Source organism: Stegodyphus dumicola, chromosome X1 (assembly GCF_044657685.1).
Source record: "Stegodyphus dumicola isolate Sdum_Otavi_A_Nest chromosome X1, ASM4465768v1".
Lineage (NCBI taxonomy): Eukaryota > Metazoa > Arthropoda > Arachnida > Araneae > Eresidae > Stegodyphus > Stegodyphus dumicola.
In genome coordinates this window covers 219,921,856-219,944,308 of record NC_140780.1, presented here as the reverse complement: position 1 = coordinate 219,944,308, position 22,453 = coordinate 219,921,856, and the positions used below count along the sequence as shown (strand labels likewise).

At 32.7% G+C, this 22,453-nt stretch overlaps 1 protein-coding gene across 3 annotated transcripts in view; it reads right to left on the bottom strand.

The window, feature by feature from the left end:
• The window catches only part of LOC118196685 (protein couch potato-like), a 460,571-nt gene that overhangs the window by 135,531 nt on the left and 302,587 nt on the right, over positions 1 to 22,453 (bottom strand). The window contains exon 1 of one of the 3 annotated variants that reach the window (XM_085808520.1): positions 62 to 137. The exons of the other annotated variants lie outside the window; for them this stretch is intronic. The gene's annotated coding sequence lies outside the window, so the exon portion shown is untranslated. Of the gene's footprint in view, positions 1 to 61; positions 138 to 22,453 lie in introns of those variants that run through there. 3 annotated transcript variants of the gene reach the window in all.

The following is a 22,453-nucleotide window of genomic DNA, read 5'->3' as shown; positions in this document are numbered from 1 at the left end:
AGATGCTTTGAAGAGGTCATCGAAACTGAATTTGTGATTTAAAGAAAAACTTTTTCCTTACTTAGAAGTCTCATCCATTTCTGGTCCACCATAGCTCAGTGCTACAATGAAGTGTTGAATTTCGGGCGCAGGGTTGCTGAAATATATTAGTAACCGTTATTCCTCAAAAGCTTAATTATTACGCACTTAAATGTGAATAAAATATTCGTGCAGCAGTAGCAGCAGTGTTCAAGAAATGACGATAGAGCCTTAACCCAAGCAAATATCGATACAAATTTATGAGAGATATTTCAGTAATTTTAACTTACATAATTAAAATGGGTACTACTGAAATACTTAAAATAAGGTACTGTTTTTACAGAGAATAAAAGGTGAAGGACTCTCAATGCACAAACTACATAAGGTTGTTTGCTTTTTTTTAAAAAAAATATTTTTAAAATTAAATTTGAACATTTGGAAATTTTAATTACGCAGCTATTTATCGGGTTTCTCGATTCACTAGCATTCTATTAATACATTTTTGTATTTAAGTTGATTTCTGGAAATGAAGAAGGTAGCACTTTCCTTTAAAAATTTTACATATTTGTTTTTAGATAATCGTGATTGCAGGAATCCTATTCGTAAATTACTAATCTCTTAAAATATGTTGTTAGGTATTTGAAGGTAGGGGATAAAGCCGAACTACAAGTAGATATTAACGACAAGTAAGTATTAAAAAAGACATTGCATTTTACGCAAACTACAAATTGATGGTACCAAGAAAAAAGGAGAAAGAAAAAAGAAACAGAGAATAATTTTATTCTTGTAGCTGTATATTTAAAATTTAGGAAAAATACTGAACTATGTCTTAGTGCTGTGCTTTGGTTTAGTAAACACATTTGAGATCTAAAATTTTGAATTTGCTTGATTGTTTCTTTTTATTACGCAGCGGTTTCAAAATGTATCAGACTTATTTTAGAAATATTTAATTAACATCAACAGTTTAATACTTAAAAATTATCCTAATAGATATTATTTTGTTTAGACGCTAGTCATTTTATGATTTGTTTGGAAAATTATACTGAGATGCAACTAAACATGGCAATCAGTTAGAATTTTTCATCTAAAGCTATATTTACAGGGCAAATTACGAGACCTTTTTCTCGATGGATATCAGTACAAATTTAATTCAAATGTTATTTTGTCAAGAGAATCTGCAAATATTTCGTATGAACGTGTTTCAAAGAAATTTTACGATATTTGCCAAGGTTAAAAAACCCGGTTTATACAAAATTCAAAGAAAATATTGTTTATAAGAGGAATATGTTTCGTTCCCTGATCATGATGATGGAATGAAAGGATGTAAAATTTTCCTTTTCATTAGGACGAACTGTATGGTAGTATGTTTGAATACTCTGTAACTATCGAAATTTCACTGAGCATTTTGCACACTTTCGTTTTAAGAGGAAGACATATTTTAAATCCATAATTTGCGCGTTAAAAGTAATGCAGGATTCATAATAAAATAAAATTTACTCTAAATTAGGAATTACTATATGTTATGGTTGGTTTAGGACAATGGTTTAGCCCTTGAAATGTATCCACCCAACCAATTTCGTGAAGCAGATTTATTAATACCAGTTAATCGAGTAATTATCATTTCTGTGAAATGAAAACTGTTTAAATTAGCTGCTTGGCATTAACCTCCAAGTCTTTAGTTTAAAGCTTTATCTAACGAGTATAAATTCAGGAAAGACAGCATTTTATTTACAGTCTGGAATTATGAGTAAATCGACCTTGGTTTGAATTGCAAAATTAGAGTGAAATATAAATCAATAAATTCTATTTTATTGCGTTGAAGAAAATAGTCTCTTTATTGCAGAAAACAACTTTTTGGGTTTCTTTATACAAATGCAATGTAAAGATTATATCATATAATGCATAATTTACGTTTGAAGGTTTTATGGAGAGATATCTTGTGACAAGGATAAATTGCAGATCAATAATCATGCCATTTACACATTAATGTTTGGGTATTTGACGTTCATACAGGTATATACAGGTTCTTACAGGTATACATATATGTGGTGTTTAGAGAAAAAACTGTGCTATTTTTGTGCATTTAATTATTATGTTTGAGTACTTTTTTCATATAGTATCGGTTTCATACTTAGATAAGGTACTACCAGAATTTTTGCAAAAAATGAGGTATGTAAATGAACATGTAATACTAAAAATATTATACTTGAAAGTTTTTAAAAACACATATTGGTTTGTTTATATAGTTACTAGGAAAAAGAAAATCTAGTTTTTAATATATGTTTTAGTAAATGTAACTAAAAACCGAAACGCTGTTGTTTTAATAGTTACCAGAAGTTAAATTACATTATCATTCAGTTTACGGTTTGATTCATCAGCAGGTTCCCTCTACTTCCAAACAGATTCTTCCGAATAAAATAACTCATCCTTAATAACACGTTGATCTAAAATGATAAGGTCTATTATCGAAATCATTTTCTAAATGATTATTTTTGTACATTTCAATATAAAACTTATATTAGAATGTGAAAGGGCTGAAATGACACAGCTATCTAGCAAGTTCTCAGAGAGAAAGGTTAAGATAATGCATAACAGAATACTCAAAAACACATACTAAAGTAGCTTTTTCAAAAATAGGTCAGAATTAGTAAAGAAACGCCCAAATAAAAAGTGCTTTAATTTTAATTAAAAAATTTCCAAGCAAAATGAAAAAAATTATAACATAAAAAAGTATAGAATGTAGATAAATGTTGAAAATATACCATAATTTTATAGGTAATATAGTATATCCAACAATACTATGAAATATATGAGAAAGGTCAAATAAAACACAAAATGAAATAGTGAAACCGATGAACATAAAATCTTTATTAAAGCTTTGAGTTTAAAATTTCTAAGTTACGCATTTAAGGAATACTTTTCAGTAAGAGTAAATCGTTTCGTAAAAATTTTAATACATCTTGTTTCCCACAGTTGGAGGTAATATTAACTTTACTCGTGCAACAGGTACAGTTAGAAATGGATGGGACACCTGGATTTTTACATTGGTTCTACAGGTATAGTTCCACGCCATTAACTGTGCAGCTACACCCCAGCTTTGATGCACAAAGCATGGAGAGCGGATACGAGGGTCTCCCATCCTCTACCCCTTCCACCAAACCAATCGAGAGGATTTTCGGCTCCCCAAGATTTTAAGTGCTCCCATGCCGCAGAGACGGTATACACTTACAAATATTCATGCTTTCTTCGATATTCGAAACCGGGCTTAACGATACAGCAGCCATCGTCGTTTCACCAATGCACCGATCCGAGTAGCGTACTCATACAGCATCTTTTTCTTGTTTTCTAGGGTCTCACTTTTAATTGAATGGAATAGTTAAAAACATGAAAACACGAAAGGTCCCTTTCAGGTTCCCTATTTATACATCACAATTCAAAAGCCTATTTCAGGAGCAACTTTACTTAATATATATGTTTGAATTTATTTATGCCGAATAGTTACATTTTTATTATTCTTTCTAAAGAAGCCAGCATACAATGGCTTGCAGCTTTTTCTGAAAGGATACATGAGGCATTGATTGATTACGATAAAGAGAAACTTCAGTATGAATGAAGAAATGACAGAAGCATTTGAAAGAAATTTAATTATAATAGTCCAAGAAATATAATAAAATATTCCTTTAAAAAGTTAAGAAAACTTCGGCAAATTTCAAATTGCTTCTCTTTCAGAATTAAATATTTGATCAAGTTTATATCTTCTAAGCATTTTATAATACTAATTTTAAAATTTTTGCTAAATAATCAAAAATGTTAATTATACTTTCTTGAAAAAAGTCACTTAAAAGGGGTGAAACCTTAAAATTTATTTTTAAAAACCTACCTATCAAAATGTTTTTGACTAAAGTTTCTGTGAAATTTAATTGTAAATGAATCTTGCGCACGCTAAATTCTTCTTAAGATGTTGGAACCGGTAGATTAAATTTCAAAATGGCAACTAATGTCGCTTGTAAAAACTATCTATAAAAATGGTTGTTAAAATTTCGGAGCCGAATATGAAACTATGCTGCGTAAGAATGTTTTAAATAAATGTAACACATTCTCCATTTAGTAAAAATGTTGCATATTAAGCAGTATCTAAAGGGATAGTTCTCCTTCTAATATAAAAAATATGTTCTTCATTTGCATACGTTTCATCTATGAGAATACTTGAAATGAAAATCCTATTTGCAGGCAGGTGAGCAACAAACACCTGAAAGTGCCTGAAACCATAAAGTACATGAAGCAGAATAAAAAAAAAGGCGGCGCAATCGGTACTCGTAATAGATAAAAAACAGCTGGAAATTCGATTTACGGGGCCAGAAAAGTGATTGCTAAGACTTTACTTTGTCCCAAAAGAAGAGACTGGTTCTTATAATCGCCATCCAACCTTTCCGCCAAAAAAATCAATAAATAACGTGATTTTGAGCAGAACGCTGTTTTCGTCTTCTCTTTTTGTTTCTGTGGCTTGTTTTTTGCGACTTCGTCATACTGTTCTTTCAAGCTTTAAAAACAATTACATTAAGACATTAGATATCGCACGAGAGATTTTGAAGAGTTCCACTCGATTTTCAAACAGAGGCAACTAAATTTATGGTGCAGCATTTTGCGATATGAGCTGGTGACTATGGTTCCAATTTACAGAGTATCTCTTTGAACTTATTTCTTATGCATAAAAGATAATTTAATATAAATGGGAATGAAGATCTAAAATTGCATTTGCAAAGGCTTGTACTCTTTTACTGGTAGTTTAATGCAGAAAATAAACAAACCCTTCGCGGTCATTACATGAAAAAATATTGCAAACGAATATATAAAAGCTATGCCAAAATGTTATTACTGACACGAAAGCTTCTAAACAAAAATTGGAAGTTTAGACTTACGTACAAGTAAATGCTTTGGTTTCTCAATAATAACGCCTGTTTAGCAAGAAATATGGAAATAAATATTTATACAGATCGTTGTTAATAAGAAATATGAATCTTCTACAAGGTGTTTCTCTATTAGTGGTGCATCTATGATTTCTTTACCCTCAACAATAAGATTATTACTTTAGATATTCCAAATATTCAATTCATGTTTTTCTTATTTAAATGAAAAATAAACACAAAAATCTGTTAAACAAATGCATTAAAACTTTACCAGAAAACTAATGATTTATTTACCCTTGCGAACTGGAATTGATAATAAACAATTGTATTACTCATCTAAAAAGGTATAACTTGTTTTCTCGTCTAAATCGTAAAGAGATTTATTGGAGATTTTATAGCTCATAATTTAATAGTTATGAGTTAGATACAAAAACATGACTTCTAATTGTTATTCATGGTTAACTAACGCTCATCTTTATTAGCATAGGAAAAGCAAAACATCTTAAACTTTCATAAAAGACATAGTTTAAAAAGATATTTAGCGTCAATATCCTCTTAAGCATCATTAAATGATCGTAAAAGTAAGAAAACATAAAACATTTGCAATTGCAATTTTTTAACTTACTGCATGAAATATTTTAATAACTAGCAACTAAATGAAAAAGGGAGAGCTTAATTGTGTCATGGCATATAGTGTCTGCATAAAATTTGGGAAGAAAATAAATTAGTACATTTAGATTAAGCTGAAATTGCGCGATTGCCATAAAACTATTGAAAGAGAATAGAAAAATAATACACTTAATCAAAATCATTTAGCTGCATCACTTGCCGAGTAAATAAATAAATTCGCCTGATTTTTAGTATAAATCTCCTGAATCTCTAGCTTTGGAATAAAGTAATCCTTTTTTACTGTACCTACAATGCTCTGAGAAGACTAAGATTCAGCTATTAGGAAAAAAAGAAATATGCAAACATATCTCAATAACATTTACCGTATTTACACGTATAAAAGCCGAAATAGTGTTTAAGCCGAATCCTCGTTTCCGAAATGATGTACGAAAAATGAAAATCTCATAATTCCGCTGAGGGTCGAGGGTACAAGCATGGGTACAAAGAAATATGCCAACATCGCAAATTCTAAACAAAATGATGAAGATTTGGATAATGCTTATTTTCAAGTGTTTGTTGAGTGCATATTAAACATGGTTTGAGAGACAGTGAATGAATTAGACAGCAAAGTTCAAACTACATGTGATGAATTGAGAATGAGGAATTTAGTGAGGTTGGCAATGAGAGTATCTATGTAAAGACAATTAATGATTATGAGAAGATTAAAAATTGTTCATTATCAAGATCATAGGTCGCACCCTGGCTTTTGTCAACCTTTAGGGCAAATACACGAAAATAAAAGTTCTTATAAATCCTTATTGCCAAATGAAGTAAAAATATGCCTTATATATATAGATAGATAGATAGATAGATAGACGGATATTATACATATATTAAAAGTATGTCTTATATTTTAATTGTAGCTTCATGACTTTATGAGTAAGCTTTTAGAAACTAGCCAAACTTCTTCTCCCTTGCATGAGACTCAAACTAATATCAAATTAGTTTACCCTCAAAGGAAGCTTATGTATATTGATTAAAAACGTATCTCTTGTTTTCTAGCAAATAGCTAATGGAATTGTTCGAATTTAATGCCAAAAGTACACGTTTCAATAAGATTGCAAACTTAGTTGACCTCTGTCAAAATTAACATTAAAAGCGATTTAAGCACATTGAGGACTTAAATGACTTTCAAGGCAAAGAGAAGTGACATACAAATATTATTAGTTCTTTTCGCAAAAGAAATGCCAGAAAACAATTTTCGTTAAAGTACGCATGTTAAAGATAGTAAATACTGATAGTGGCAACTATTATAACAAAGGGTTTGATTGAATAACTTTTATATTTCTAAATAATTCCGTTGGTAATTATTCAGTTATTATCCTATTACAAATAGAAACTTCGAACAACACCAATATCTTCTGTTAGAAAGCTGCCACTATTCACATTTTCTATAATAAATTCTCGAGGGTTTACGTTTATGAAGATTGAAATCTAAAAGTTTTCACTTGCATATATTCCTAGACTGAACGAATTACCTAACAGCAATCAATGAATCATTCTCAGGGGAAAATACAGCAACTTTCTGCAATATCATTTGAGCAATTAAATGATTAAAATACTATCGAATTTCATTTCCATTTCAGATATATGTTAAGGAAACAAATTGTGCAAACCTCTAGAAAAATCAATAACTGTACAAGTAGTGTGTTGTAATTATTTATATGGTTTCTACTTTTTTTAGGTTTAAATGAATTAAAAGTTTTGTAAGGATTCTTAATAAAGAGAACTTATCAGTGATATGTTGAGTAATAATGCCCGGATAGCGTTTTAGATTGTGGATCTCAAATCATGAATTATTACCGAGTTCTCAATCGGATCTTCCAGTTTCTTTCTCTTTGACGTTAAATCATGCTGTCGCATTCCTTTTTTGAACATTTTATAAGGTATTTCTCCCGCCTTCTTAGCATGCCTTCATGGTGTAATGGCTAGCAGACTCGGCGACTATCGAGAGGTCCGAGGTTCGAGTCCTGGCGAGAACATTGCTCATTTTTCATGTTCTCCTGCTTAAATAACCTAATGTGTCTACAGTGGCGCCCGAACTAAAAAAAGGTGGTGGATGATGATTCTTCACTACGAATTCTTCACTACCAGAATTTAGCGAATGGGTTCACTAATTCTCAGTTGCCCTTTAAAAAGGGGAGTGTATAAGGTACTTCGCCCGCCTTCTTAGCATGCCTTCATGGTGTAATGACCAGCAAACTGGGCGCGTATCGAGAGGTCCGAGGTTCGAGTCCCTGCGAGAGTATTGTTCATTTTTCACGTACTCCTGCTTCAAAATACCCTAATGTCTCTACAATTTAATACCCTTTTATTTCGCTAAGCTTCTATTTCCCTAGCTGATATGATAATTATTAATTAAACGTTTGGCTAACCCATGAAGAAATGTAATTTTGTGCGCATATGAATTCATATTCTAGCAATTTGGAGCATCTAGTTAAAAGTGAAAATAGAAGTGCACTTATAACCAAACCATTAATGAGGACCATCCCTTAATCAAAGTTCCAGAAGTTGCATTATACCTAAAATAGTACTGTCACATGTTTGTAACTTTTGTTTATTATTAATATTGTTTCTAGCGTAAGCATTCCTCCCGGATTATATATCTAATATCAAAAAGACTTCCGTAACTAGCAGATTTATCTTACACATGCTTTTGATGCTGCCGTGTAAATTATTAGATTCTCATTGATCACATTTATACGACTAGCAACTAAACGTTTCCTAACTTAATAGCACTATTGACAGAACAGAACAATGTTCTTTTCCCGTGGGCTATAGAGACCAATTTGTTATGTATTGGAGCCATTTAATCAATTGCTCTGACAAGAAAGAAAATAAAAGCAAATCTACATGGGTCTTCACTTCCTACTCCATATTTAGAAGCAAATTTTAAATTTCCAAAGTGAACTAAAATTCCTGGAGTCTGACTGAAAGTAACGAATATCGAAACATATCGGTTTCAACTCCCAGCAGAAAGATATCACCCCACATGGATAAGAAAGGAAAAATGAGAAAAACCTGGTTTATTTTAATAACATATTATTTAAGAAGTTTGTAAGTGAAGTTATACTCTTGAATTGTAAGAACTATATTATCAAGCTTTATTTGAGAATAAAAATGAGCTTTAGATTTTATAAAATTAGACAGGGTTTCCTACTATTAGCAGCTGCTCGAAATGAAGCTTTTAATACATTTGATTTGCTTTGTATGACAAATGAAGCATACATGTAGTTATATAGAGGAAAGAAATTAGTAATTTAAGCTTTCACATTAGGCAAAATTCGTCCTCAGATTAAGACTGGTTTATAGCAAAACCCTTTGCATTTAGAAGCTGAAAGACATTAAAATATTCTGTATACACAATATTTTTATTTCTTACCACGATGCAGAATATGTTTCGTTTTTGAAAAAAAAGTCCTTATCCATCGAAATGCGTAAGATTTCTCTAAAACGGGTCTAAGTCTATAGCTGAGTTTTGCTTAATTTTAAACACATATAATTATTAACTTATGTTAATTTTGATCTAGGGAATATACAAAACGTAGTAAAGAGTTTAAACATAGGCGATATACCTCATTTCTTTGTCACAGAAGCTGCAAAAGCTTTCTTTTTCTAAGAATTAGAAGTACAGGAAAATTTCATATAAAAATATGAATGACTAATGAGGGAAAAAAATAAAATTTAATGGTAATAAACTGTAGAAGAATATAGAGAGTTCCACAATTGAAGAGGTAGGTTTCTTTAAAATTTATAATGCTGTTAGTTCGCATTTAGTTTACATGTGCAGGAAGTCCTATGAAGTCCGACGGTTCGTTCGAGAATGGAATTTGAGATAAAACTATTATGCCGATTTTTACTTCTGCCGCAATTTGTAAGTCGATAATGGTGCAGAATATCTTTGTAATGTTCTTATATTAACTAACCAGTTATTATGATTTTGATCCTTAACTACTTCTTTACATATATAACTTTATTTAGCTTCTAGTGAAATTTAGGTGAGGGCTTTTGTTATGCGTTATGTATTTTAGCCATTTAATCAATTGTTATGACAAGAAAGAAAATAAAAACAAATCCACGTGGGTCTTTACTTTCTACTCCACATTTAGAATCAAATTTTAAATTTCCATAGTGGACTAAAACTCCTGGAGTCTGACTGAAAGTAATGAATATCGAAACATATCGATTTCAGCTCCCAGCGGAAGGATATCACCCCATACGGATAAGAAACGAAAAAATGAGAAAAACTGGTTAATTTTAATAACCTATTATTTAAGAAGTTTGTAAGAGAATTTATACTCTTGAATTGTAAAAACTGTATTATCAAGCTGTATGAGAGAGAAGTTTCTGACATTCCCGCAGCATGTTCATAGTTTTGCCAACTCTGACTAAAAGTGGTGATCTCGGCTGAAACTTACGCGCTGATAAATTTAATCCAGCCAGCTTATAGCTTATTATTTTGACTGTGTGGTCTTAAAAGACTTTATCAACGTTTAAATGTAAGTACACTGGTTTTCAAAGATTAAGGAAGAGCCTCAAAAATAGCGATAACTCGTTCAAAAATAAACCAATGCGTGTTATCAAATAACAGTTTCTGAGTAAAACTGTAGTATGGAAATCAGTCGTGCTGTAGTCGGAATACGTCATCAGAGAGGAGCATAAATTTGAATATGTTAGAGTAAGCCTGCAAATTTTGCTGTGATACTGAAATAAGAAATCTAAGCTAGTCAATTCATAACAATGACCTGCAGGTATCATTTGTCAGAAGAATTAAAAGGGTGAGCTATTTGGAGACTAGAGGCACAAGAAAGTCAGACAGAAGTGGACAGATGGCTGAATGTGAGTCCAGTGGTGTTGGTTCATAGGCCTTGGCAACAATTTCTAACCCGCAGATTCGGCATCCAGGAGGTTCAGCCAAGGATCAAGGATGGTCAACCGCTAGGACGAGCGCCGATGATCGATATTTGTTGTTATGAGGAGAATATTAATCGTAACTCCGACTCAGATCCTTCCTTGCTGCAGCCACCGGAAGGTTGGTGTCAGTGTCAACCGTGCGTAGAAGGCAAAGAAGGTTGCGTAGAAGGTTGGTGTCAATGTCAACCGTGCGAAGGAGGTCTGTACGCGAGGCGGCCAGCCACTTGCGTGTCGCTCATAGGAGAGTCATAGGAGAAAACGTTTGAGTTCACGTCAACGTGTCCAATGGACGGCTGATCAATGAAGGGCTGTTTTTTTTAGGGATGAATCAAGGTTTAACCTCTAAAGCGATAGTAGGCGTTATTTGATTTGGAGAGAGAGCCTGGGTTACGTTAGCATCCATCAAGCATCAGTGAAAGAGATGAATACAAAGGAGGCAATATCTGTATTTGGAGTGGTATTTCTTTGGGTAGACACACAGACCCCCATATCTTTCCACGTGGTACCGTAAATGCTCAGGCTTATAGAGATTATATCCTTGATGCATATGGGCGCCCTTATGCCGGTAATGAATTCCTGTTACGGGACGACAACGCTAGATCTCACAGGTCTCGCATCGTGGATGATTATCTACAGAAGCAAACAAATCAGCACATGGAAAGGCAGCTCGGTAACCGGACTTGTATCATATCCAGCATGTTTGAGATGCTTTAGGAAGATATAGCTCCTCTTCAGACCCTCGCCACGCTTGTAAGGGACACTGCTTTGCAAGAGCAATAGCTCTCACTTTCTGTGAAACTGATAGACCGCATAATTGACAGCATCACACATCGCTGTATGCGCTGTGTTACTTTTACTGGAGACCATAAACTAACTATACAGAATGTAACTTTTCTATACCAAACTGACATATCCGATTTGTTCATTTTATACATAAGCTAAATTCTATAACACCATAATCGTCTGGGAATTTCTTTTCATGTTATTTTATACCTTGCTACGTGTCGTGTACTGTGGGTTAGTTTCATTAAATGCTACAAGTACTTTTTTGATAATCGTCATTTTTGTGATTTTTTTTATTAACGATAACTAGTGTACATGCTGTTCCTTATTTTACATAGCGACAAGAAGTCGTTTATCTGTGCACGAGTGGTACTTGTTTTGCAAAAACTTCAGCTTAGTAAAACGATTGGTTAAACCTAAGTCTTTGTGGTACTATTACAGCAACGGCGGTAACTTGCTACTTCTCTGGTAGGGATGTAGGACAAATGTTCAGATATCACATTACAATTAGCGCACCAAAACTTTCTATACTGAGGGTACAGTCACCTCAAAGAGAATTTGCCTCTCGTGTTCAATTAAATTCGGTGTTAATTAAATATTTGCCCTTACCAATGATACAAATTATTTAAATAGTGTACCAGAAGATGCATTATTGGAAACGTATGCGCAAAGTAGTCTATTCACAGAAAACGGTTTCAAAAAAATTTCAGACCTTACAGATTGTTTTACGTGCTACAAACGAAGGTAATAGTGTCCCAAGGAACACTGTGTGAATAAGTAGAGAAAGAGTAACTTCGAATATGCAGGTTAACAATTAAGCAACATATGGTGGTTTTTCTTTGTGGTGAGCAATTTTCAGGTAAATTTAATTAAAGTAAATTTTCAGGAAGATACTTTGCATTTGTAAGTGAACTAGCTGGGGAACAAAGATGTACATCTGCCCGCCTTAGATCTGAAGGACTGAAAGATTTGAATCCGTTGGAACAGTTGTTAAGAAATTTTTAACTTATTTGACGATTGCCCAGGTGGTCAGCCAATCGGTAGCAACAGGAAATCACCCGTATTTCTTGAAGAGGAAAACCCTAACACTATGACAAGGTTAAGGAAGAACTCATAGAAAAACATATTGCAGAAATATTGAAAAGTAGAACTGTAACCCCTATAAGCATGCTGTGTTGTACTAGGCCGAAACAAAAGTAATTTCAAACCCGATGATATTAAAGCATATTGTTTCGCTATTGATTAAGGAAAATATACAGAGTAACAAAATGTCAGGTTCAACCCTTACCAATAATTGAAAAAATAATAAGGAAAATTAAATCCACAAAATATATGACGACGCTAGACTTCAAGTCTGGATATTTTTTTATATGTGTGAAACCAGAAGACGTACCAAAATGCGCAGAGGTTTACGTCTATGGCTCAGTTTACTGTCAGAAGTTGGCCTATGCGTAGCTAAATTCCCCGTTTCACCAAAATATAGCTATAATTCCAAAGACCTACCTGTCCTTGGATAATTAATTTTTATTTACGTATATTTGTAAGCAAAATTAAGGGAATTTGCACATTATTTCGAATTTCTGAAAAACTAATGAACATATTTTAATGAAATTTGATATTAATATACATTTGTGACAAAGAAAGAGATATACCGTTCAAAGTCATTTTGCGTGCGCGTGATTATCCGTAAAGCTCATAGCGCAGGAATGTCTAAGCCCATTGACATGAAAATAAGTATAACCATCATTAAATTAAAACAGTTGCTCTTAACCTTTCATAAAAGTGTTCTAGTTCTTAGTGCAAGTAATGTCAATAAAATGTAACAGTGTATCAATCTGTATTTCGTTTGCGTTCTTGTTTTATTGAAATAATGAACCTGAGAGATATGTTTCGCATGTTTAAAAAATTTGTCACAGTCCGAAGCAGCTGATGATGAAGTATATTTTCAAGCTTTTAAGTACCAAGTTATGACATAGTATCTTAGAGAAAACTACTTGTCAGTTGTCACCCAAGAGCAGAAAAATCCGAATAATATACTGTTAACTGCACCATTTGCGACGTTTTCGTGCATTTGTATGCTAAAAATGCAGATAAATTTTAATTTTTAAAATATTATGTTTATTTTACGGTAATAAGTGATAAAATAGACCATTATCTACTTTTAATATGTTCACTTTATATGAAATTTCTTAAATTCTTTATTTAGTTATTTAGTTTTGCAGACCGCCTAATTTGTACATATTAAATTTGATGATATAGAATCTACTAAGGATGGAAAGACGTTGGAAGCATTTTGAGACAAAGAAGTCAAATTTTATAAAATTGCATCAAAAATAGTTTCTTTTTTGAAAACATCTGCCTTTTACTAATTTAAAAATCTTTTCATCCATAATGAAAATCACTTCAAATCTAATGACGTGTACATTTAAACCAGTAATTAAAGATATGCTAAATCTGATTAGATTAGATTTGGGAAACTTTAATTTTGGAATTCAAAATTAAATTATAATTTGTGATCCACTCTTCAGTTATTGAAAACTTTCATTTCAGACAAGAAACTTTAAATAGAATTTGGATAATGTTCAGGGATACTCTGAACAAACAAGAAAATTATACACATTCATGCAGTTTTGTTAGCTCCCTGAATTAAAGTTTTGATACGTAAAGCAAAAGTAAATACACATACTGGCCAATGAATTAGAAACCCAATATCAATATTTTACTGGACCATCTTTGGCACAGATAACTACTCTGATTCTTTTGGGCATCGAGTCTATATGCTTCTGGAGTGCATTTAAGTCCAGAAAATACCATGCATTGGCTATGCAGCTTTTTAAATCTTGTAAATTTGATGGAAGAGGGGAGTGCTGTCGGATGCGTCTTTCCCCCTTATCTCAAACATTTTCTATGGGGTTTCGATCCGGGCTATGCGGTGGCTAAAGAAGATGTTGGAAATCAGATTGATGTTCAACGAACCAATTTTGAACACTTCTGGCACGATGTACAATTGAATCATCGTCCAGGAAGTATCTGTCGCTGGGTAAAAATATAAGATTGCAGGGTGCACTTGATCTGCCAGTATATTTAGGTATCTCATGGCTGTTTGTCTACCCTAGGGGAACACTAGGGCACCACTTCCATGCCAAAAGAACATGACCCATGTCATGATACTCCCACTAGATCCTTGCACAGTGCGAGTAAGACAAGATGGATTCATGGCTTCATAGGTTTCTCGCTAAATTCGACGTATTTCATCAGTGCAAAATAAGGTGTAGCGTAATTCATATGACCACAATACCCGTTTTCAATCCTCAGAAGTCCAGTGTCTTCTTTGCCGACACCACTGCAAACGAATTCTTCATGCAGAGCAGAAAGGAGTGGTTTTCTCACAGGCACTCGACTATGCATTCCTATCCTCTGCAATTCTCTGCGAGCTGAAATGTGTTGGGAAAGCCTTGGTTGAAGGTCTGTATTGAAGGTCTGTATCAGTTGAAGCACAGTAAAGTTCCTTTTCTGCCGTACAATTCGTCGGAGACGACGCCGATTACTCTGATGGAAAACTGTGCTGGAACCGTAGTTACGTCTTCTAGATAAATACCGTGGTTCTGATTACAACTTTTGAAAATCATTGATATGGCTGCTTTTGAGAACCCAGTGAGATTTGCTGTCTTCGAAACTGAGGCCTGTGCTAAATGGGCACCAACAATAAATGGTGAAAGATCTATCGTTATTCCCATTTTACTCCATTCATCGTGAAAAGCCCTCATATACCTTACTTATACCAGCATTCTAACCACGTGTAACCCACGTTATAAAACAATTTGCATACTTCATCCCTAGCACGCATTCAAATGAAAATTTGTAAGGTTTCAAAATCATTGGCCAGTATGTTGTGTATATGTGAAACGAAAGTGCCTTGACTCATATTAAGATTTCTGTGTAGCAGGTAACATTGTGAACTAATAGCCTCATTATCTAACACTTTGAGAGGATTTCGACTATCAGTGTTATTGTGATAATTTTTTATTAACACTGAAGTTCTAAAGCCAATTTCGTTAGTGAGCGCTGATAATCCGTTTTGTTGCAGTATCACAAGCAACAGCAGTAAATGCGTATCACTATTTAAGGACAACTTCTTTTTCTAAAACTGCCAATGCACTCCTACAAGTAATGCATATAGCTTAAAAATGAATATTTTACATAATAATAAAACGTAGTGCAGTGTATAACTTAAAAACTTAAAAATGCGCACTTTTTAATTTGGATATCTGCCCTATCTGCATAATACTGGCACAGTGATTATTCGCATAACACTCAATTCAAAGGAACTGGCTACGGCCCATTTTAAAAAAAAAAAAAAAGAGTTATGTTAGATTATTTATTGCGATAAAGCATCAGATGATCATTTGTTATAGAAAGGATGCCTTCGTGAGAGGCGTTCCGAAAGAATCTATACGTTTCAATCAGGTTAATCTTGGTAGATCCTACGAAAGTTCATACAGCCTTCAAAGAAGATATGTTTATATTATGCACGTGTTCATGATGTTATGCATAGTAATAACACTAATCGAAAACGTTCCACTATGATATTGCAAATGCAGAAATAACAAACCTACAATTATAATCACAAAAGCACTGAGATTTAAACAAATTTTGAGAAGTAGTAAAAGTAAATATTTACTAGAGATGATAATAAATAAGAAAGGTAATAAAATTAGTAAGTATAATAAAAAAATTCACTTAGATCATAAATTACACGTTTATAACTGACACATAAACATCTCTTAAAACCGTAGCATAAGGGGAAAAGTATTTCAGATTTCTGTAAGATTAAATGCTATATTAAAATTTTAAGTTAAAACTTTACACCAAATCGAAAATAGAAAGATACCTGTATTTCTTTAATAACAAAAACGAATTCCTGAATAGTATGTAGTTTTCTTAATGTTTTAAACCTATTAGGAGATAAGTATAGTACAAAATCATTCAACGCATTTGTAATTTTGGATGAATATTGATTGTCATCGTTCCTAAAATATTCTAAAATCAGTTTACGATAAGAGAATCTTCTTACAAATTCTATATAGAAAGAGTTTTACTCACAAGTAAACTGCGCTAGGCTTTGCAGATTCTAACCTTACTTGTTACTGTCAAGATGTAACGTTATAGAAATCAGAACTGGATGCAAATGAATAAGAAGCTGTAATAATTCATTCATGATAACTTTCTCTTACGATAAGGATAAAAATACTGGCGATAATTAGACTAAGAAAGTACGATTGATTAATCTAAGAGAAGGGGGCTCACAGTTTTTGAAGCTGTCTGATGGATAGTCCAATGAGGTCAGGCGGCGCACCAGTTATTGGCAGCGGTTATATCTCTTTTAGCACATAATTTTGATAAATACCTAAGCACCGGTAGCTAACATTTGCTATATGTTTCTAGCGCAGTCATGTGAATCATTGCAGCTGCCTTAGAAGTCATTGGCCATTATTTGAGATGGCCACAAAGGTGATGCGCGCCATTACGAGATGGGGCTACCATCCGTCTGTGGCGCTGCAATCGTGGCCTTCCACAAACAGACACTCTTGACAGCCGTTGCTGGGCAGACCTAACCAACAGAAGGCCCGAAATCTGACAGCTAACCATCATTATTATACAGCTTCGACTTCCTTACGTGGCAGCTTCGTGTTAGAGAGGGCGAAAGTGCATGCTTAGACATTAAGGGGCACAGTCCCTCAGACAAACTGTAGCAAATATATGCTCCCTCTGCGGTAAAAGGAAAGAGTTACTTGATAGAATTGGTTGGCGTAACGAAGGAATCGTAGTTTGGGATGAGGATTTATTTGGTTGAATGGGGTGACTGTACATATACAATCTGGAATCAATGCTTTGTTTCATATGCAGCTTGCATGCACATCTAAGGTGAGAGCTAAAATGAATGAATGTTAAGGACATGCATTATGTATAGCTCAGAGAACTGTGGTAATTTATAATGAAATATTTTATTAAAGCTCAAGCTAAGAAATTTTAAAATTTATTAACTTTCTTACTTAGGATTTGAAGGCTATTTTTGATACAACGCACAAGTTCTCAAATAATTATTCTGCCGAAATCTGGCAAGCCGTATATTAGAAACAAACTTTTATGCACTATTGCAAATTTTACTTAAGCATTACCAAAAAAATCATTTAGATTTAGTACATTAATCCAAAGCAAAGTTTTTAATATTTAATTACTAATAAACTTTCTATTCTTCCCGTTTCCTCACATGAGGCAGGTGAAAGGAGATTATAATAAAATAACGATTACTGTCACATATTTGGCTGTAGCGCAAAGCAAAACCACAAAGTACTGAGTCGATGTAGGAAAATAATCTTAAAAAACAGTGAATAATATGTAAAAAGCTTCAAATGCAGAGCTAAATAAAATGTAATTTCTGTATTCCAATTTCAGTAGATATCCAAATCTTATGTTCAAAGAAATAAAATTCATGTATTTTGCGTTCTCATTCTCTTAAGAGAGGAAATGTTTAGTGATTTTATTTTACTGTAACTCAAGTTCACGGAAGAAGATACAAATACTAATTTGAGGTTCAATATTTTTAGATTCTATTTGCATTTCTTTTGATTTTTCTTCTCATATTTACCGTTTTGTTTTCGCATTTTCACCTGTAATATACTGTGATTGCACGGTAACTGGGTTTAATTTTTAAAGAAATTTGAAAAAATTTGAATAGAAAGAACTTTGTCTTTATTGTTGCAGGTATTAAGAAAATGACTTTTATGCAATGCTGTCTCAGGTTTTTATAATTAGAGGTTGAACCATCTAGGGAAAGTTAATACTAATTTTTTGATGGTTTCTCTTTATTATGACAAATTCTGTTCTTTTTGAAGTATTAATTTTACCCATTTAAATTCCATCAATTAAATTATACCTATTCTTCCGAACTCATCGTCACTTATGTATTTAGATATCAAATTTAACATTACATTAACATTAATAAATTAGTCAAAATGAGTAGAATTTACTTTTGTTTGAGCAACAAAAACTTGAAACAATATATCTTAATTGAGAAAACGTATGACTTTAGTTAAAAACAAAAAGACTCTGAAAATGCTTGCTCAAACGGACCTTTTCATGTAACTAACTTAATATATCATAAAATACTTAAAATATAAAATTAATATGTAGGGTATTAGAATATGTAAAGATAGTTATTGGAAGAATTCGTTTTATATTCAAGATACAAAATTCTTCTAAATAAGTCTTTTAATTTGAAAGTCAAAGATAATGTGAACTTTCAGAATACTAACAAAGGCTTTATATCCTTAAATATAGTACTTAAGTAAATTTTTAACCATGCGACTTCAAGTATTATATTTTAGATATAAATATTATATTCATATATAGGTAGGTAATTTGATTTTTTCTCTATTAATATTTGATTAAAATTTTTAGTCTGAAACAGTCTAAAATCGCATTCATTTTCTTAAAGTTTAAATAAAAGCACTCGCTTATGCAAAAGACTTTTTGCACTACAGTGACATGTGTCAGCGAATAAATGTTAAGGCAAACAATATTACACTGATATTTATTCATTTCACATCAACAATGCTATATTAGCAAAGTCCAAACAAAACACGATTTTTCCTTTTAAAGAAGAGTGAAATAAATCTTAAACATTATTTGCCCCTCCTCCCCTCGAAAAAATAGCTACAATGGCAAAAGTGAGTTTCATCATAAAAGGAAATGGCATTTTTGAGAAGAAATATATCAGTTATACAACCGTAAAGGCATCCCAAGTACAAACATTAGTTATATGGGGGGGGTGCAGCATTTCGTTTAGCTAATAGCTAATTAGCACTGTTAAGTATATATATAATATATGTAAACACATATACATACACATACTATATAATCACATCATTATTGCATTCTTATATATTATTTTGATATTGTTTTACAACAAAATAATCAATTTCTTATAATTAAGAATTGTTTTGTATTACAATTGTTTTTTACTATAATTTCTTATGATACAAAACAATATAACAAACAATAAACTGTACAGGGTTACATTATTATATTAGTACTCATTAGGTAAAATAATACTATTTATGCTAGCTACATTGTTATAAAAGCAAAATTACTCAGGGTCACAAGGAAGATTTTACAGGCAAAGAGGCCACATCGAGTAGGGGTTTTTTTGAAAGCAACCTGGGTTTAAGTTTAGTTACACTTAAATTCTAGTTTAAGTGTAACTAAACTTAAAACGGCACATGTCATCTGCATTAGAATCTGAGACATAGCTATGAACCATTTTCAAATTCAGATTCAGTTAAGTTCCTTTTAGACAGCTCTTTTCGCCTAATTACGAACAATCTGAAATTTTCGATGCCAAATCAACTATTATGATAATTATATGGTCTGAAACTTTAGGCATATTGTGGAAACGATTATAATATTACGTCAGCAAAATTCATTAGCTTTGATCCTTAGAACTTTTCAAAACTTGCATGCAAATTTTTGTAGCTTAAGGCTGATGTAACTCAAAATTAATATCACTCAGCAAAATGAGGAAAGTAAATCTTTTAGCTTACGGAGTTTTTACATGGTTATAAAGTTCTTCTTAATTAAAAACTTCTAGTTTGACTGTATAATTAGAAAGGCACCGCAGCAGCCATCGAATATTCATGTGGATGGATGAAAACAGCGTTAATCATTCTTTTCCTAGCAAAGGATGAATCATGAAAGTGCAACATGTTGACGATTTGCTTATTGTCCTTACAATACCGAAAAAGGAATTCATCTCTGGAAATGAAACTGAGATCCTTTCAAGTCTAGCTTCTGATCATTGTCATTCAAAGGGTAGCCATAATCATCAAAAGTAGTCTCTATTATTTACACGCCGCCATCCTACCTTCCATATATTCATGAAATCGTCAAAACTCCTTTGACGAACCGTGTTTACAAAGGAACGACAGCCTGCTGGTTTCAAAGGGAAATTTCTGAAGAAAATAAATTTCTCACCCCTTGTTTTCCGCTTATTACACTTCGAGACGTACTCCCCGGATTCCCTGATGGGAATTTCCGCCCTAGCCCTTTCACAAGATCAGTCCGCGCTCCACTTCACGGCCTAAATAATTACGCGGAGTCCTTTGTTGGAATTGAACTTGTTGAGTTCTAGGAAATCTCTGCGGAAAGTACGATTTCCCGAAACCGCGATCTTTTCATATCTACGCTCGGACGGTGCTTAAATAAGAATGTGTTGCTTATTTTAACGGTGATGTATTATTTTCTGCTAACTATAGCTAAGAACACGAAGTAATCTTTGGTAGGGATTTCTGCATATGAAGGGGGATCCGGCTGGAAATAAAATTCCTTTCTCTTCCGTTCTTTTTAGTACGGCAGGGAAAGGAAGTATTTACTGGAAAGTTATTTGGACAGTAAGAAGTTGATTTGACGGGGACGAAAGTGGTATAAGATGCTTGGTACACCTTTTAAATCACCGAAAGACACGCGGAGATTTTTGACAATGCAAGCACAAAAAAAAGTGCAAATCATATCAATGAAATTTAATCTTAAGTAATGCCATCGCTTTAGCATTATCTTGACGTTAAGTATACGGAAATATTTCGGGTAATGTTCCCATTTCTAACGATATTTAATGTTAATGAATCTGGTTCTATTTCTCAGTTTTGATATATCTAAACACACAGAGTGAGCAAAAGGTCTTTCCCTGATTACAAAAATTTATTGCGCAAAAACTATTATGATTAGACACATACGCTCTTTTGGAAATGGTAACTGAAATAATTAAATTTTTTAAAATAAAATTGCTAGTAATTCAGTCTGTGTCTGCTTCGTAGAGAAAATCAAATTGGTATTCCAACTTTTACCAACTCCAGCCAACACTTGCTCTGAAACCTCTTTGTTTGTTACTTAACATTTGTTCCGAAACACCTGGTTCAGTATCTGCAATTCTGGGCCTTCAAAGTATCAGATCATGAACTGGTGTGATAAAAACTCAGTCCTTGATATATCTTTGTCCGATTCATGAATGCTTTCAATAATCTCATCACTCATAGTAGGACTGCCACTTTTTGGGAGGTCATCAGTACTATCATATTCCTTAAAACTTATTCCTGCTAATTCCTGATACTCTTAAAATCTGGAGAATTGCGTTTATACAAACTTATCGCAAAATGCACTTAGGTCTTTTACATCCCCGCCAGTTCGATACTAACTGTTCCTTGGCGTCCTATGCTCATGGTAAAAAAATTGCAACAACAGAAGTACGTAATGATATAAATTTTACATTTCTATCTTCCGTGATTATTTTGTGGAAACATTTAGTAATTAGGGAAAGACTTTTTGCTCATCCCGAATATCCGGTACAGCTTCATGAAACGAACGCTAACATGCCTTGGAAATAATTGACCCACATATATTCACTTTAAGATTATGTTGTTTGGAGTTATTTGCAAACTTGAAAGAGTCTTTTAAAAGACTTACTAAATTTTAGGAATTTACTATATACCTAATGCTATGAGAAATTAATTTTTTGAGGTTATTTAATGATGCGAAACATTTTTGTTATATTTAGCTTTTTCGTTTATTTAAATTAAATAAGAAAAGTCCTAGAAATAATACTTATTTCTCTTATAAAGAGATGTTAGCAACTAGATTGAAAGCATTCTAAAATTAAATCGGTATCTAAATCTTTGTGATTAAGCATTTTTAACGACTTTTTCTCTTTCGTATTAGAATAATCATGAAGAAAAAAAATATATTTTGAGCAGCTTATATTTCATACTTAAATATTTAACAAATTAGATATAGAATCTCAGAAATACATAAAATACATTTCAAATTAAATTTATCATCCCACGTTCTTGCTGACAAAAGACTCCTTTAACGCACTGACGTTTCATATGTATTTCAAATTATAAAAACTTCTGAAATTAAATTATTATGTTATTATTGTGAAGTATCACTTATCTGACAGTACCACAGAATAAATTCACAAATGTTTTCCTGGCAAGGAGCGCAGTATTGCTTTTGTCGTCGGGCCTTAATTACCACATGGGGGATAGTATGACAATGCCCAGTTTCTTCCAAATTCTGAAAGAAAAACCAAAGAACCTAAATGTTCCTTG